The sequence below is a fragment of the Panthera pardus genome, unplaced genomic scaffold (assembly GCF_024362965.1).
Source record: "Panthera pardus isolate Hobbes unplaced genomic scaffold, ASM2436296v1 HiC_scaffold_18, whole genome shotgun sequence".
NCBI classification, from domain to species: domain Eukaryota; kingdom Metazoa; phylum Chordata; class Mammalia; order Carnivora; family Felidae; genus Panthera; species Panthera pardus.
Genome location: NW_026526743.1, coordinates 20,866,986 through 20,886,198, shown reverse-complemented (window position 1 = coordinate 20,886,198; position 19,213 = coordinate 20,866,986).

The following is a 19,213-nucleotide window of genomic DNA, read 5'->3' as shown; positions in this document are numbered from 1 at the left end:
GGGCACTTAAAAGTCCTGTTTCTGGAAAGCCCTGGGTGGCTCAGTCAGTTGAGCATCTGACTCTTGATTTTGATTCTGGTCATGATCCAGGGCCACGGGATCAAACCCAGCATCAGGCTCTGCACTGAGTGTGGAGCCTGCTTAGGATTCTCTTTCTCTCTCTCTTTCTCTCTCTCTTTCTGTCTCTCTCTCTCTCTCTCTCTCTCTGTCTGTCAAATATTTTTTTAAAAAGTCCCATTTCAGGGAGTAAAGAGTGCCAGGCAACTGAGGCCAATTTTCCTGTCCAGGCAATGTGGAAACGGGTGTGTGATCAGTATGCTGCAATTAAGGGGAAAAGAGATTTTTGCAGATTTTTAAGCCTAGCACCCCCTAGACAATTTGCATTAAGTCCCAAACCCTTTTGTAAGATAAGGGGCTCAAACTTGTTTCCTGACATTCGAAGTTAGAGAAACCCATGGGGTGGACTGTAGTGGCCCCGGCAAAGACTGGAGCCAGGAAAGGCGATGAAATTTCTGGAATGAAGACAAGTTGAGCAACGGGCTAGGCAGGCAACTCAGCTCACTCAAGGACACCGTGTTCATGGGAGATATCCTCAGTGATCTTCTTCTCCGGCAACACCTTCCACCAGGGCTTCTGAGAGACGACACCTGCAGAACTACATTCCTCTGGACGGGAGTGCCAGCTGGGGCCCACGATGGCTGTGAGGGGACAGTGCGGAGAGAGTAGAGAGCAGGGCCGCCCTGCACCACAGCTGTGCGGAAGCCACACCCCAATGCTGTCCATAGTCTGAGGAGAATTAAAATAAATTAAAAACCGGTGGAATGACACCAGAAGCACAGCCCATGAAGGAAAATAATGATAAATTGGACTTCATCAAAATTAAAAACTTCTGCTCCGCAGAAGACACTGTTAAGAGCATAAAAAGACAAGCCACAGACTGGGAGAAAATATCTGCGTGTCACATATCCAACAAAGGACGCAAATCCACACTATATTAAAAACTCCTAGTAATAGGAAAACAAACACCTTAATAAAAAATGGGCCCAACTTTGAGCAGGCACTTCGCCAAGGAAGATGGACAAATAACAGATAAAAAAAACACCGGAAAAGGTATTCGGCCCCACTAGCCGTCAGGAAAATGCCAATGAAAACCACAGTGAGTTACCGCTACATTCCTGTTAGATTCGCTAAAATGCCGAAACTAATGAATGAATGAATGAATGAATGAATAAAGGCGGGGAGAATAAAAAGAATACCAAGGGCTGGTGAGGTAGCACAACAACTGGACTTCTCACACACGCTGTTGCCACAAAATGCCACAGCCACCTCGGGAAACCGTCAGGCGGTCTATTATAAAATATAATCCTAAAGCAATGGAAATTTACGTTCCCCTAAAAACCTGAATCCAAATGTTCGTAGTGAATGCGCTTCACAGTCTCCAAAAAGTTGGAAACCACCCAAATGTCCTTCAACCGGGGAATGGGTAAACAGAAAGAAAACACCCACACAGTGGAGTACTCTTCAGTATTACAAAGGGACAAAGTACTGAGACACACAAGAACGTGGGCGACTCTGAAGTCCTACGCGAAAGTGTGTGATTCCACTTATCTGACATTCTGGGAAAGGCAAAAACTGTGGATCCAAAAACGTGAGTAATTAGGGGAACCTGGGTGGCTCAGTCGGTTAAGCGTCTGACTTCAGCTCAGGTCACCATCTCGCAGCTCATGGGTTCGAGCCTCGCGTCGGGCTCTGTGCTGACAGCTCGGAGCCTGCAGCCTGCTTCGGATTCTGTGTCTCCCTCTCTCAATACCCCTTCCCTCCTCATGCTCTGTCTCTCTGTGTCTCTCAAGAATAAATAAACATTGAAAAAAAAATTCAAACATGAGTAATTATAGGGGTTGGGGGCATGGGGAAGGGATGATTACAAAAAGCAGTAGGAGAGAATATGGGGGTGATGATCTGTTCATTATCTTTGTGGTGGTGGTGATTATAATTCTGTTCGCTTTTGCCTAAACTCATAGAACTATACACCAGAAAGAGTGACTTTTATCACATATGAATAAAAAGGTGAATAAATTTGTTAGAAGTGTATTTAAGAATAAGCTGGTAGAAAAAGCTTTTTCTCAAAAGGAACTTGCCCTTAATTCAACGAATATTAAAAAGACCCCACCCATTGGGTTTACCAGGCATAGACCAAGCAGCTGGGAGAAGCCCCTGAATGACCCCGGGGGTTCTGCGGGGACTCAGCCAGTTCTGCCTTCCAGGGACGACACCAGAGCAAAGCGAGAGCAGAGAGAAAACCCAGCTGGAGCCTGGGGGCTTTCATGGAGAGGCCCTGAGGAGTGCTAGGGTCTGGGAGGGTGGACACCAGGAGGCAGGAGTGGGTGTGTGCACACAGACAAGGCCAGTTCCAAAACGGAGAGAGGCGGAGGGGATGTGGGGGTGTCAAATGGGAGGCCAGACACCGCAAATGCTGGTGGGAACTTGGCAAGGGTCTGCACGGCACAGCCCCCAGAATCCTGTGGTGACTCATTTAGGAGCCAGATGGAACATAAATAAATACCCAACACCTAGCCTACTTGGATCAATCGGTAGAAGGAGGTGGGGGAGGCTTTCTCAGAAAATACTGTAAATAGCCCATCGTAAGAAAGATACCAAGGAGAGGTCACAATGACCGCGTGAGCTGACATTTACAGGGTGCCCACCATATGCCAGGCACTGTTTCAAGTGTTGGGGGTGCATTGACTCATTCAATCTGCCCACAACTCTGAGATACTTTTGTTACCCCCATTTTGCAAGTGAGAAAATCGAGGCACAGAGAGATGACGTAATGTGCACAGGGTCGCACACGGGGTGAGTGGCAGAGCTGGGGTTCTGATCCAGGCAGTCGGCTCTAAGCATGCCCATTTCATTCTATGCTCAGCTGCCGTTTGATCCGCGTGGTTATAACTGTATAGACGGCTGAGCTATAATTTCCCAAGCATCCTGGTCTCCCCTCACATGCCACCTGCCCACCCAGGCCCCCAGCTTTTTTAAGTTCCAGTACACCTGCATGGCACTGCCCGCACGTGGGCCCACGTGCACGCACACGCACACACACACACACACACCAAAGTGGACACAGCTCCTCAAGGAAGCCAAGGGAATCAATAAAGCAAAACACCATGGAAGAATCATGAGACCCTTGTTCTTAAAAATAATAAGTCTTTTCCAAAAGAGGCCAGCACCAGGAGCACCAGTGAGAGCCAAATGACGTCTGAGCAATCCAGCCAATAAATTAATTTCGTGTGGAAAAAAACCGGGTTGGCCCTGCATTAATAAAGTGCCTGCCGACATAAAGATCTCATTACAAAACAGACTTCCCTGGCAAGGTTCTCAGCTGAAGCTGTTTTGGATTCGAGCTTCTCCTGGGTCCCCTGTGCCTAACAAAGATTCCACATCAAATGCAGAAAAGATGGCCCCGTCTAGACATCCTGCTGCATATAAAAAACACACAGCCTTCTCCTCAGGCATGCAGAAGTGAGCCCTGTGGAGTTGTTCCCAACCCCAGCGCCAGCAGCCCGCAAAACTGGAGAAGATTCCACCTTCGGACCAAGAAGGGCTTTTGCTGTTGTGATTCCGAAATAGCACTCAGGCTTTTGGTGGGAACTGGTTTAGGAGCTTCCAGAAGATTCCGAGGACTCCTAGTGAAAACTAAAAGGGGAAGTTTTCGTTGTCGGCCGCGCAATCCCCGGGGGACCAGGGGCACATCCACGACTCACTGATGAACTGCAGACCGCCCCAAACCAAACTTTACAGTAATTCAGCCAGGGCTGAGCTGAAGTGTCCCTCGGACGTGGCCCAAAAACAAAACCTGTGTAAGAACGTGAATAATATAAACAAGGAAGTGGGGTGGAGATCTAGTTAATCTCATTAATAACAATAACGCCGAGTGGACGCCTGCTCTGGGCCAGCAGAGCACAGGTGCTAGGAGCTGGGTGCACAGCGGTGTTAAAGCAGGTGAGTGTCCCATGCACGTTGTAGTGCAAAAGCCAGACACGGCCCAGAGAACACAGGACTGGCTCCAGACTGCTGCTGCCACCGTGCCCCTCTCCACCCTCACCCTCTACCAACCTCACCAGGAAACAGCCACAGGATTTAGCTGCCCTCGGAACACAGCCCTGCCCCTCCCTGTCCCTGAAAGGCCCTTCTCCCAGCCTTTGTTCAGCTGGCTGTTCACACATCAGCTCTCAGCTCAAATATCACTTCCTCGGGGGCCACCCCAATGCTTGAAGAAAGCCCATCTTCCTCCCTCCCCCAGCCCACACTATTTACCCTGTCTATGTCCTCCACATGGCATATTAAGGTCTTACACACTTATTTTCACAATCTGTCTCTCAGGCCAGATTGCCAGCAACACAGGGACAGGAAACTTCCCTGCCTTGCAAACCTCTAAAAACCTGGTGAGCGCAGAGCACCTGGCACATGGTAGGCACCTGGAAGATTCTTTAAAACTCCAAAAGCAATGCTAAGCTTCTGAGATAACGTAGGCAGTAAAGATGCCTGATCTAACAGGGTGGGCGGGAAAGACTGCTCTGAAGAGGTGACAGATAAGCCAAGACCAGAGGGATGGTGTGGGTCGCTGGGTACTGTGAACAAAGGTTCTAGGGCAGAGGAGAAAGCCATGTGTCACAGGGGTGTCCAAGAAGGGCGTTATGGCTGAAGTGCAGACAGCAGGCTGGAGAGGAAGCAGGGACTCATTAAGGAGTCCTAAACCCCCTCTACCTGTAGCAGGAAGGCTATGGAGGTTTAAAGTAGATGTGACACCTAGTCTAATTTAGGTTTTGGGGTTTTTCTAGGTTTATTTCTTTAGAGAGAGAAAGCAAGTGAGAGAGCACGGGAGAGGGGCAGAGAGGGAGACAGAGAATCCCAAGCAGGCTCCGCACTGTCAGTGCAGAGTTTGGGGCTCATTCCCACGAACCGTGAGATCATGACCAGAGCCAAAATCAAGAGTCAGATGCTTAACTGACTGAGCCACCCAGGCGTCCCTAATTTAGATTTTTAAAGAATTGTTATGAGAAGAAACATACATGACGTTGGGATGGTGATGCCTCTTTAGATAGAGCACCAAAGGCACGATTCATAAAAGAAATCATTGACAAGCCAGGCTTCATTACGATTAAAAATTTCTGCTCTGGGAAAGACCCTGTCAAGAGAATAAGAAGACAAGCCATAGGCTGCAAGTAAATATTTGCAAAAGACACATCTGATAAAGCACTGTTATCCCAATATACAAAGAACTCTTAAAACTCAACAATAAGAGAACAAACAACCTGATTCGAATATGGGCCAGAGTCCCTAAGAAGATATACAGAGGTAAGGTGCCTGGGTGGCTCAGCTGGTTAAGCATCTGACTCTTGATATCAGCTCAGGTCATGATCGCACGGTCCGTGGGATCAAGCCCTCGTTGGGCTCTGGACGGTGTGGAGCCTGCTTGGGATTCTCTCTCACCCTCTCTCTCTGCCCCTCCCCCACTTGCTCTCTCTCTCTGTCTTAAAATAAATAAATAAGCATTTTTAAAGAGAAGAAATACAGAGGGCAAATAAACGTGTGAAAAACTGCTCCACATCATATGTCGTCAGGCAAATGCAAATTAACACAACGAGATACACGGGTGTGCACCCATCAGCGTGGCCAAAATCCAGAACACTTGACAACACCAAATGCTGATGAGGACGTGGAGCATCAGGAACTCTCACTCGCTGCTGGTTAAAAAAATGGGACCTCCGTTTTGCAAGACAGTTGAGCAGTTTCTTGCAAAACTAAAAATACCCTTCCCATGTGATCCAGGGATCATGCTCCTTGATATCTACCCAAAGGAGTTCAAGACTTACGTCGACACAAAAACCTGCACACTGATGTTTACTGCAGCTTTATTCACGATTACCAAAGCTTGGAAGCAAGCAGGATGTGATAAATAAACTATTGATAAATAAACTGTATGAATGTTACATTCAGACGATGGATGTCATTCGCTGCTAAAAGGCAATGATCCATCAAGCCATGATCTGGAGGAAGCTTAAATTCATATTACTCAGGGAAAAGAAGCCGATCTAAAAGGCTACATACTGAGTGATTTGAACTATATGACATTTGGGCAAAGATAAAACAATGAAAACAGTAAGATTAGGAGTTGCCAGGGATTGGGAGGGAGCAGAAAGGGATGAAAGGCAGAGCACGGAGGGTTTTCAGGGCAGTGGCAATGCTCTGTAGGATACTATAATGATGGATACATGTCATTATGCATTTGCCCAAACGCAGAAAATACACAACACCAAGAGTGAATTCTAAGATAAACTATGGGTGACCACGATGTGCCAATGTAGGTTCAACTTTGGTAGGAACTATACCATTCTGGTGAGTGATGTTGACATTGGAGGTTATGCATGTGTAGGGGTAGAATGTACGTGGGAAATCTCTACATCTTCCTCTCAATATCACTATAAACCTAACACTGCTGTCTGGGGTTTGGGGGAGACCATTTATGGCTATTTGGGTAGGGAAGAGACTATAAGGGGACAAGAATACAGGCAAAGAGACAAATTAAACACGGTAGCATCATCCAGGTAAGAAACAAAGGGGGTGTGGGGACTGCGAGATGCATGATGAAAATGCAGAGAAGTGCATGGATTAGGGTATGCCTTAAGGTAGACGCTGCGAGCTGGGAAAGTAGGAGTCTAAGGAACTGTGGGGGTTAAGAACAACAACCAGTGATTGGTTTCAGCGATATGATTTGTAAATCATATATCTGATAAGGGCTAGCATACAGAATATATGAAGAGCTCTTACAACTCAACACCAAAAGACAAACAACCCAATTTTAAAATAGGCAAAGGACTTGAATAGCCATTTCTCCAAAGGAGCTATACAAATGGCCAACAGACACACGAAAAGATGCTCAACATTATTAGTCATGAGGGATGTGCCAATCAAAACCATAATGAAGTATCACTTTATACCCACTAGCATGGCTATAATAAAAAGTGTTTAATTGAAAAAAAAAATAAATGACAAGTGTTGGTGAGGATACATATCCTTGTGCGTTGCTGGTGGGGGTATAAAATGGCACAGCCACTGTAAAAAGTTAAATTCATTTCCAGGTACATACACAAAGGAATTAAAAACAGGTGCTCAGATAAATACGTGAACACGCGTGGTCATAGCAGCACCATTCACAATAGTCAAAAGTGAGAACAACCCAAATGTCCATCAATAACGGACAAATGGATAGACACATTGTGGCATACGCATCCAATGGAATATTATTCAACTATAAAAAAGAACGAAGTACCGATTCCCGCCACGGTGCGGGTGAACCCTGAAACGTCATGCACCGTGAAAGAAGCCAGACGCAAAAGTTTGCACGTTGTGATTCCATTTGTATGAAACATCCAGAATAGGTAAATCCATAGAGACAAAGTCAGATGGGGAGTTGCCAGGGGCTGGGAGCAGGAAGGAATAGGTATGGGGTTTCATTTTGGGGTCTGGAAATGTAGACGCAGGGTGCCACTGAATCGCCCACTTTAAAATGGTTTAATTTTACACTACGTGAAACACACCTCACAAACACAATCACAAAACAACAAAGGGTAACACCCAGGTTTGGGAAGTGAGCAACAGGGTGGAGACATGTGTCACTTGCTGAGATGGGGGAGACTGGGAAGAAAGATTTAGAGTTTCAGTATCGGACATGTTACATGGAGACGCCGGGCTGTCTGAAGAGAGCTTCCAAAGAAGCAGTTGGAGATGGGGATCCAGAGCTCAGAGGAGGAGGGAGGGGAGAGGAGGAGGGAGGGAGGGAGGGGGGGGAGGAGGGAGAAACCAGAAGACACCAGCTGACAGTTTCCAAGTGTGGCAACATAGTGGCCACCAGGAGGGGCAGGAACAGAGCCAGTTCCCAGGAGTTAAAAAAAAAAAGCGAGTGGGAAGTAAAGATATGAAGATAGCATGTATACACAATTCTTTGTAAGCTTTCACAAGCCTCCACCTTTTTTAAGGGGATAAAAAAATAAAGAAATGAGTAGGGAAGATAGGAGGTCAGGAATGAGGCTTTTAAAAATACGGGGGATAACGCAGCCAGCTTAGAAAGTAACCTGGAACAGCCAGGCCGTGCTGGGCTGTGCAGGCGAATGGAGCGAAGGTGAACAAGCAGGGTTTCAAGAGAAGGGGCAGGAAGAGAGAAGTGGGGCGTGGGGGGCAGGGGCGGGGGGCAGGGGTACCTGAGCAAGTACTTTGTAGCGGGTTGGAGGTGCCAGAGACGAGGTCATTTGTGACCTACGGCTTCGGACTTTTCAGTGAAGGACAAGGGACAAAGCGTAGCCAAGACGGTTAGAGGCGGATGGACAAGACAGAGACACCAAGCGGGGGGCGTAGCTAACGCCGCTGAGAGAGAAACAGCTGACTCATTATGATGAATCCCACTTCATAAAGCCTCCATCATATCTGATCTCCACAATCACCTCAGAAAGCAGATAGAACAGGTATTAGAAGCCCATTGCACAGACGGAATAAATCAGAAGGGTAAAAATGTGAACATAAACACCAGAGCTCCAGATTACATCCCAAGCTCTTCCCTGCACAGGGGGTAAAGCCGTGCGGAGCCTCAGTCCCCTCCGGACAACTGGCGGGGCCACGACAGCCAGTCATGCTAAAGCCAGTCCCCTCAGGGCCACACCACCCAACATCGGTCACCTCCAGGACAAATGTACAGAGGAGGACACACACTCCTCAAAAATGCTTCCCCAGACGAGGGTCCCCCTCCTCTCTTTTGCCAACAAGCCACCACTGTGCGGGTAGATGGCAACGCGGGACCCGGCATCTATCAGCAACACTCATCCTTCTGCTCTCTGTCTGAATCCAAGGAACAAAAACCCAGAACACGGGGTTGTTGGAAGTTTGTTGGTTTTGTTTTTTTAACTAGAAAAAGATCCCATGCTCATTAAAGTCTGTTTTTGTGCTACCAGCACGTGCTGGTGGTCTCCTAGACGTGACATGGTGATGAAAGTCTGCTTTGACCCACAAGAGTTCAAGAATTTCGGGAGGAGTTGGAGATTAGGATCTGGGAACTGAAATCAGCCTTGAGAAAGGAGCCAGCGCTTGGGTAGGAGGGACACAAGCCCTTCACCTCCTCCGTCTTTGCTCAACTGTCATCTTCCCGACAAGGCTCATGTTGCCCACCCCGTTTTAAATTACGCACAAGCCACACCACACACCAGCTCCCAGCTCCCCTCACTCTGCTTCTCTGAAACGGCACTTACACCTTCCAGTATACTGTCTAATTTATCTCTTCACTAGTGCATGTCGAGTGCTTGGAACACGGCAGGTGCTCAATAAATATCTGTTGAATGAATGAATGAATGAATGAATGAATGGGAACAGCTTCCTCGTGTTCCATGAGTGTGTCCCCTGTAATTTTAGGTATTTTGATCTGGATGGGTGGTCCTATCCTAATCGTGAAGGAGGTCCCCAAGCTTCTTCTGGTCACATAAACCTATCGGTAAAACATTTGGCCATGCCCTCCAATACGTGAATAATGTATTCATGTTTTGCTTAATTATATATGTATTACTACATGCATAATACACCATGCATATTTTCACTGCCCACAACTTTGTTAAAATTAAATGTAAAATGAAACAAATACTAATAGGTTATATTTTATTCGAGCATCAAAATAGAGCAGCTTCTTCTAGACTTAGAACACTACCCTAAATAATAACTGAGCATGTGTTATGTGCCAAATACAGGCACGTGTTGTTACAGTTACTACGATCACCCCCCCACCACCACCACCACCACAGCCTTGCTAGGTCCGTTACTATCCCTGTTTAATGGCTGAGAGGACAGAAGCTCAGATAAGTTACTTGATCTGAGTCACAGTAAGTGGCAGAGCTAGGATAAAAACCTAGGGGTGCCTGAGCCCCCAGCCCATGCACTACAGGGAGGAGAGAGAGACCCCACCCTTAAGGCAGTTAGTTAAAGGGAAGCAAATCAAAAGCAACACAGCACATGTTCCCACCTCACCACCCCCCCCTCACGGACACAGCCAAAGCCAGGATCCCTGGACAGCTGAGCCGCGCCTCCTGGAATGAGCCATTGGTGGGTCCAGGAAGTGCCCAGATTCATACCCTGCCGACCAAGGCTGGTTGCACAGGCCCTCCGTGCTCATGCTGACTCCAGAATCCCAAAATTCCCAAGACATGGGCAGGGGAAGCGATCAAATTAAGAATTGAGCTGTGCCCGAACTGTCTATTCCCAAGGTGACCTTGTGTCCCAGTTGGACGGGGACAGTCTCTATTTAATCCTTGCACTTTCAAAGTTTTTATTACATCCTCTTTCACTCTCTGGAGTGCCCTGGCCTGGACAAGAAATTATATGGTCACCCAGTCTATACCCGGGCTCAGCACATGCCAGACTGAGCCCAGGAGTGGCTCTGACAATGCTGTGACTTCTCATATCTAGGGAGCAACCCCCATGCTCCCTAAGGTCAAAGCAGCAGGCCTCCCATGAGCAGCAGCTACCTCGAGAATGCAAGGTGCACCTGGATGGAATTCACATCCGGAACCCCGGACAGTCTATGCCGCTGGACTTCATATTCCACTGATCACCCCACATCGAGAGCCCAGCCCAGCCTTCAGCCTCACTCAGACCTCACGTCAGTAGGGAAACAGCATCACGGGCATCAGCAGGAGGTTTCCCCAGATGCACCAATACAGGTGATCAGGGCCTTGTCTGATCAGTCAGATCCGCCTGACCAATAGAACCAGGCAGACACCTGCTGTGGCGCCCTAGAGCGGACCCCATGCCTGGGGAAGGATAAGAAGAGGGAGGTGTTGGATCAGCAGGAGTCAGGGCCACCCACAACAGAACCTCCAGGCACACGGAACTGCCCAGGCATCGTCAGGTGTCTCAGAGGTCCTTCCGAAGTCCCTTCCCAGCCGACGTAGTCCCGGAAGGCCGGCTATCAGCAACCCCCACCAAGGCCTTTGGCACAAAGCCCAGCCTTCAGGAGATGCCCCCAGGAAGAACGTCGGAGACCCGTCTCCTAGGTGAAGAGAAGGGAATCCCACCCAAGTGTGTGAGACAGGACCAAACAGTCCCCAGTGAGGTACACCCTCCTGGAGGCTGGAGCTCCACCAGCCAAAAGTGAACATCGCTCACTGTCAGAATTATCCCCTGAGCCCTTCACAGACTCCCTGGGCCCTGAGACGTGCCAAGGTCAACACTTCAGCTTTTTTTATTGTCTTTGCCTCCTGGCCGTGGTCTCCTTCCTGCTGCAGGGGAGGCAGAGGCAGTTTGAGGGAGCAGTGGGACAAATAAAGGGATTTCTGTCCCTTCCTGGGTTTGACGTTGGTGGGAAAAGGCACAGAGGGGACCCAGCTGCCCTTCAGCAAGGGCTGACTCCTTGCCTCAGAGCACAAGCCCTTAACCGGCAAAAACAGACTGAGCTGAGATCCAACACTGTACAGCATAATGATTCTCCAAACTATGGGAAATGTTGACATTATCCTTTTTTTTTTTTTTTTTTTTTTTGATCTGGTCTTTGTTCTTAGTGTTGCTAGTTTCCACCCCCCGCAGACCAGAAGCCTCTGCCACCCCCTTGGTCGTGAGGCGTGCCTGGCCAGGGCCGCACCGTCTTTCGGCCTCGGTTTCTCCATGTGAACACTCAGAGTGCCGTCCTGGATGGCTCTGCGATCGGACGGGCCCAGTGAAGAGTGACCCCGGCTTCCCAGCAGGGTCAGCCCGTCAAATCCCACCTGGATTTGCCTCCGTGTCACAGGAGAGCGAGGATGATGGCTACTCTCTCTGCAGCTCCTTGGCAGTGTAGACCAGGCACTCGAAACTTCCCTCTTCAGTCAGAAAGAGCAAGCTCACTGCCAGGCAGTCCCCGAGGACCCAGGAATAAAGACTGAATAGAATCGGGCCCAGTGGAGTTCAAGGGGCATCAGATCCGGCTCAGATGCCTCGAGTAACTGCTGGATCCCACCTCCTGCTCTCACCTAGCAGCATGAAGGTAAGCAGGGGGTGACGGGTAAGGGTCATTCCCCAAGAAACCCACTGGCTTCACCTTTACCTGAGCAAACGGTTGGAGAAGGAGGGACCCTGTGCCAAGAGTGTTTATGCCCAGCCTGGGCATCTGAAGGCAGGGCCTGACTACCTGTACCGACTTTACACCTTATCGCAGGCAGCAAGATGTGGGCAGCTCCCAGGCATAAAGGGTTTTGCCCACAAGCAGAGGGGAGGTGGGCACCAGGGAGGCCTCCACACTCCTCAGCAGGTCAGTCCAAGGACGAGCAGGTGCTCAGGGGTGGAGGGTAAAGGTGGGAAACCCAGGTTCCCAGAAGCAGCCAGTCATTCGCCACTGGCCAGTGCTGGCCGTCGGAAGAGCTGGTCCTCAGGGCCCAGTCAGCCCCCCTTGGAGCACTCCCAGGCACAAACCTTCCCTAGACTGAAAACCTACAAATCTCAACCCACAGGCATTAGCCAACACTTCCGGCAAGCACTTGTCATTCCTCCCCTCAAGGTGTTCATAAGCCCAGAAGGGATAGATTAAAAGCAGTTATTAACATCAAACAATAGTAGGATCAATCCCAAACAGTAATAGTTGCTACAAATCTACCCTGGGAGATTGGATTATTTCCATTCTATTGATAAGAAAATTTTAGAACACTCACTGAATGCTAATGATAAGTCAGACATGCCCTAAGTACTTGTGATGATCATTTCATGTAGATCTCCTAGACTGTGAGAGGTCCCACTATCAAATGCATTTTGCAGATGAGGAGACTAGAGCCCAGAGAGGTTAAGACATTTGCTCAAGATCACACAGCCCACAGGTGACAGACAGAGCTGAGCCCTAACCTTCTGCTGCATGGCCTGAAGGTCAGAGAGTGGAGATGGTTCCTGGGTCGTGTTGCTGCTCCACGGGTCCCCTCAGGGCCTTGAATGTTTAGTGGACACAGAAGCCCTGGGGCGGTGCGGGGTGACAAGCATACGGTCCCAAGGGCCAGGCGTCAGGCGCTGCTGTCGGGCACTGCACCGACGGGCACATCCGAGCCCCGGAGGCCAGAGGCAGGGGCAGCTGTGGCTGCCACTGCACCCCTGGCGGCCAGCACGTCAGGAAACCCACGCAGCCTATCAGTCCGCCTTCCCCGCTCGAACCCTCCACGCGAATCTCGACTCTCCCCCAACTGTTCACCCCGGAGCATCAGCGGCCGACTGCACACGCCCCTCACACCCTCTCAGGGGCCGTGGGACATGAATCACTTCTCTCTGTCAAGGTTATATTTTCTTGTTTTAAAAAGAGCACCTATTCTTATTATTATTCTGAGGATGAAAAAAAGAAGTTGCCTCTTTTTTTGGCTTAGAAGGTGGCTGAATTTTTCAATATATTCATGCAAACGAGATATTTCATCTCATGGATTTTATCCCAGTTCTGTCTATGCACATTTTAAATAAATTAAGATGAAATAAATCCATTTTATTATATTACCCGGTGCCATCTCCATGAAATAATGCCCATATTTGTATTTCCTAAGGAATGTTGACGTGGCTAAAAATGTCGCAGCAAGTGTAATCTTTGAGGATTGTGCTGCCAGAAAAAAAATAAATCTAGGCCTTTGTTTAGAGCCTAGAGTGGCACCACTTTTGATTGAAATGGCCTGAAATATCCATCCCCAAAACATGGACAAGGCAGTAAAGTATACAGAATTGATCACCATTGGCTCAGAAACAAAACTGGTGTGCCTTCCTTTGTTTTCTTAACATCTGTTCTTTCCCTCCCAGCATAAACCACCCCACAGAAATAAATTACGCAGGCTCCCTTTTTTTTAGGGAAGAAGAAATAAGGGTTTGCAGCAGCCGTCCCGAGGTGCCCAGGCGGCCACCACAGGGCTCTCCCCGCCTCCAGCGCTGCAGCACTCGCTGGGCACCCGGACCGTCGTCCCCTCGCTCCGCGCTCACCCTGACGACAAAAACCCAGCATCTTCACCTTTCCCGTCCTGCAGTGAGGGCAGGAATGGGGTGGATCCCAAGAGGACACGTTTCGTGTTCCGTAGCATCTCGTTCCCTTTAAAAGGCAAGCGGACCCACGTTGGTGACACCTAGGAAGTCACCGTTGCTACAAAGACACTCTGAAGTCGGCCAGCACCCAGGGACAGGGAGAGCTCACTTCCGATCAGGGGATAAAGTGGAATCACAAAAAATGGATGACACTGAATGATAGCCCAGCCTGTCAACGGCCAGAGCCACGCCAGACCCTCCCGCCCGTGGCCGCGGTTTTCCCAGAACTCGGAGCATACGGAAGAGGCAGAAAAAAAAAAGGAGAAGGGGCAGCCACTGGCTCCAATGGAAAGCCCTGGACCCTCTCCCTGCTCCTTCCTCCTCCACATTCCTTTCTCTGCCCCTCCTGACATCTCACTCCCGCCTGGCTTCCACTCCACACAACGGATGGGTGGACAGACAGGCAGACTAGACAACTGTAGCCGGCCCAGCTCTTTCTAAACAACCACTCCGGGTATAGTAAACAATGCTAATAATTGCTGGCTGTGTATACAGCGGGCAGGGGCCCCACACAGAAGCACACCTGTGATACATCAGCCCTCAGGGCCAAAACAGTGTCCCAACACGCCTGAGCATCACAGTTAAGGAACTTGGCTCTTTCTGTGACTGTGCTTGTGGGTATAATTCACATGCTTTCTGGCAAAAATAAGATACCTCATCAGAGCAGCCTGCCAGGTTCCCCAGCAAGAACCCAACACAAAATACAACAGCCCCACTATCAGGAGCCTGTTTCCCATCTCCGGGGGCTCCAGAACAGGCGAGGGCTTTCACTTGCCAGAGAGTCACCGCCGGTTGGAAAGACATATCTGATCTTGCCGAAAAGGGACCTTTTTAGGGGCAAGTATCGTATCCGACGTTGATAGGAGAAAATGCATCTCTACCCTTCTGGGAACATGTTCTGGCCCAGCCGGTGACAAATATCCTGAAGAGGTGAGCAGCCCTCCCTCCAGTAAACGCAAGGAGACTTGTCCTTCCTTTCCCAGGGCGTTTTCTGGGATCAGCCCTGGGAAGGGAAGTGAGGCCCACTAGCAAATCCCCAAACCTCCAGTGCTCAGGGAGCCAAGTGATACTCTGGGCTGGCCCCGCCTCCCCCACTGTCATTAGTGTCAATTAAGTTCAGCCTGACAGGCCACCTTTGACAAAATGCTAGAGCAACAAAGACATAAACAACGCCAAAGCCTTTGGAGTTGATGTATGGTTGCATTTAATAAACATTTGTTTGCATATTTTTTATCATGCTAATGAATATAATTACTTTAATTTATGTCATCAAGCTATGATTCTGTTCTGATCTATACGTCACTTAAATGTGTAGTGTTAGCATTTTGCACACACTGGCAATTTGAAGAAGGGGAAGGCTTCGCCCCTCCTATGAGAACTTGTAGCAACCTTCCCCAGTTGAATACGCCCTTGTGGCGGCTAAACCCGGCGCTGCAGCTGGGGGGCCTGGCTTAGCACCCCCAGAAGGGTGAATAGGGTTTCCACTGCCCGGAAGCCCTTCTTCAGAAAGCACACATTCTCACTCCCCTGTAATCTCCCCAGGACGAGGCCTCTGAGTGCTTACCCCCCAGAACAGTGTTCGACACACAGTCGTGAAAAAAATATTTTTTAATCATATAAATGGCTTTATTGATTATAAAAGTAATGCACATGTATTTTAGAAAATTTTGAGAAAACATGGGCGATCACAAAGAGATTTATGAAGATGAACTAAACTTCTACTCTCAAAATATTTAGAAAAAACATATAATATATATGTAATATTATATATATGTAGTATTTTACATATAATATATATATTCTTCTAAATTGTGCTGGATATAGGAAGGGATATTCTTAGTAAATCAGAAGGCATGAAAATTCCCTGAAATATAAAAGGAAGATAGGATCTGATAGAAGAAAACACGTACTCAGAAAAGAACTATAGCAAATGATGCAAAGGCACCAGGGGTATGCTGGGCTTGGGGCCAAGGGGCAGGGTGTTGTCCCTGGGGCACCTAAAGACCACTATTTGAAAACTACATCAGAAGCCAAGTGAGTCACCCCCAATCGTTTCTTACACATGGCCAATATGTCAAGCAGTACTCTGGACAGACATTGGCCTGTAGAAGAGGTCATGTTCACGAGTACCCACTCCAGACAGGCAGAACAGTGCCTGGATGACCAGAGCCCTCACCCGGAAACATGGGCCAGCTCTTCCCCATCCCACACACAATACATAGGGAAAGCTACAGAAAAAGATTAAAAATTAACGGAGACACCAGGCTTGAGACTTCTGTCCCCCCGCCCAGAAATACCATGCAACCAGGGGCACTTGCAAGGGATATCACACCATCACATGCAGCCCCAGACCAACAAGTGCTCCCCTCCCCCACAGGACCTGAGAGTCCCCTCACTCGATCAAAGATACCATGAATTCAGAGCACCACTGGCAAAGGAAACCCTGCCACAACAGTCATCTGGCCCTTTCCATATCCCACAGGGGCACATGCCACACAAGCACACATCCTCTCCTAGCAAGATTTACCAGATGTCCCAGCCTGGGGAAGCTTTTTCCCATTCAAACAGAAGCAGCAGGGATAGTGGGAGCCCCTGTGGGAGGAGATAAACCAAGCAGATCAAAATAACACCACATAGGCTCTGAAAATTAGACTGTCATCGGAACCACAGCCCACAAAAGTAGGCCAGAGCCTGCATGCCAAGCCTAAACAGGGTAACTGCCTGCTAAAATGAAAGTTTTAAATGAGTCCCATAGTCTTCTAATGGAATAGCCAAAATGTTTAGAATACAGTCGAAAGTCACCCACCAGATCAAGAACCAGGAAAATCATAAGTTGAATGAAAGAAAGACAATCCGTGCATGCCAACGCTGAAATAAATCAGATATTGGAGGAGATAACCGGCAAGGATGTTCTACTGTCATAAAAGTGGTTCAATCTGCAAGTTTACAGTCTCTTGAAACAAATGAAACATTAGAAAAATCTCAGTGAAGAAACAACTTATTAAAAAGAACTAAATGAAAATTATAAAACCTTTCAGTTGACTTTTCCCAGTCAATAATAGAAATAAAAATCCTTCTGGATAAGCTCAATATGGAATGGAGATGAGCAAAAATAAAACCAATGAACATGAGGACTGACCAAGAGAATTTACCCAATTTGAACAGCAGGCACAAAACCAACTGAAAAAAATGAAACCGAGCTTCTGGGACCTTGGAAAAATGCAAGCTTTGTACCACTGGAGTCCCAGAAGAGGAAAACGAATGGGACTGAGAAGTGTTGGAAGAAATGTGGCCAAAAACTCCCTTGGCAAAAGATATAAGCTCACAGATTTAAAAAGGTGAGCAAATAGAATAACCCCCCCAAAAAAAAAAATCCATACTAAGACACATTACAATTAAATTTCTGAAACTAAAGATGAAGGAAAATATGAAAGCAGCAAAAGAAAACACACTACCTAGGAGAACATCAAGTCAAATGACATTAGATTTCTCATCTAAAACCATGGAGGCCAGAAGGAAGTGGCAGAAAGAAAAGAATTGTCAACTGAGAATTCTGTACCCGACAAAATTATCCTTTTGGAAAGAAGGGGAAATAAAGAAATTCTCAAAGGAAAACTAAAAGAACTTATCACTAGCAGACCTACCTATAAAGTCTAAGAAGTTCTTCTCATAGAAAGGAAACAACAAAAGAAGAAATATCAGAACATCTAGAAGGAGAAAAGAACAATGGAAAGACTAGACAATGTGGATAAATACAATAGGCCATCCTTCTCATGAGTGTTCTAAATCATGTGTGATGATTGAAACAAATACTACAACACTATCTGCTGCCCAAGACAATATTTTTTTTAAGGGAAGACCTAAAATAAGTAAAGTTTCTACTCAAAAGATTACTCCAAATGGTAAAATATTGATGTTAGTAGACCATTATAGGTCTGTATCAATATTGTGATAGCCAAAGTAACAACTAAAAAAATGACACAAAATGATATACTCAAAAACACTATAAATAAATCAACATTAAATTTTTTAAAAAGGTTTAAATAACCCATAGAGAGGTAAGAATGGAAAAACAGAAATAGGAAACAAATAGAAAACAAAATAAAGTAAAATGGCAAGCATAGGCCCTAACATATCAACAATTAACTTCAATGTAAATGGTTTAAATTAACCAATTAAAAGTCAAAGATTGGGAAGAGTGAATAAATAAATGATGACCCACCTATATGCCATTTATAAGTAACTCGTTTCAAATTCAATGACTTAAGTAGATTGAAAATAAAATGATAGAAAAAGATATACCATGAAAACTTTAATTTCTAAAACACAGGAGAGGCTATACTTTTTTAAATTTTTTTAAAGCTTATTTATTTATTTTGAGAGAGAGAGAGAGAGAGCAAGCAGCAAGTGGGGAAGGGGCAGAGAGAGAGAGAATCCCAAGCAAGCTCTACGCTGTCAGCACTGAGCCCAACACAGAGCTCAAACCCACAAACCATGAGATCATGATCTGAGGTGAAATCAAGAGTCAGACCCTTAACTCACTGAGCCACCCATGTACCCCCTAAAAACCAGGAGAGGCTATGTTAATATCCAATAAAGTGAACTTCAGGGCAAAGAAAATTATTGGAGACAAACAGAGATAAAATGATAAAAAGATCCATCCATCAGAAAAAAACATAATAATCCTAAAAGTGTGCACACCAAAAAACAGTTTCAAATATATAAAACAAAAATTGAAAGAACTAAAAATATAAATAGATAAATACACAATTACAGTTAGAAACTTCATTATGTATTCAGCAGCTGATAGAACTACTGGACAGGAAAAGATGGAAAAGATCTGAACAACACAATCAACCATCACATTCTCATGGAGTAATATATATATATATATATATATATATATATATATATATATACATATATATACATATATACATATATATACATATATATACATATATATGTATATATATGTATATATATGTATATATACATACATACATACAACAGCAGAAAATACATATTTTTAAGGCCTCATGGAAGATTCACCAAGATAAACCACATAATGGGGCCATAAAACAAACCTCAACAAATACACAACAATTTAGAT